Source organism: Babylonia areolata, chromosome 27 (genome assembly GCF_041734735.1).
Source record: "Babylonia areolata isolate BAREFJ2019XMU chromosome 27, ASM4173473v1, whole genome shotgun sequence".
In the NCBI taxonomy this organism is placed as follows: Eukaryota; Metazoa; Mollusca; class Gastropoda; order Neogastropoda; family Buccinidae; genus Babylonia; species Babylonia areolata.
The window spans coordinates 25,814,725-25,814,967 of NC_134902.1; positions in this window are offsets into that span (position 1 = coordinate 25,814,725).

Genomic DNA, 243 nt, shown 5'->3' on the forward strand with positions numbered 1-243 from the left:
GTGTGTGTGTGTGAGAGAGAGAGAGAGAGAGAGAGAGAGAGAAAGAGAGAGAGAGAGGGGGGGGGGGAGGAGAACGAAAGAACGAAAGAAATTTTATTTTACGACGACGCTAAAGGAGTAAGCACAAAGTACTTGTTTATATCCGGCCCTCAGGCAAGAATAATGATTGAGAGAGAGAGAGAGAGAGAGAGAGAGAGAGAGAGAGAGAGAGAGACAGAGACAGAGACAGAGACAGAGACAGAG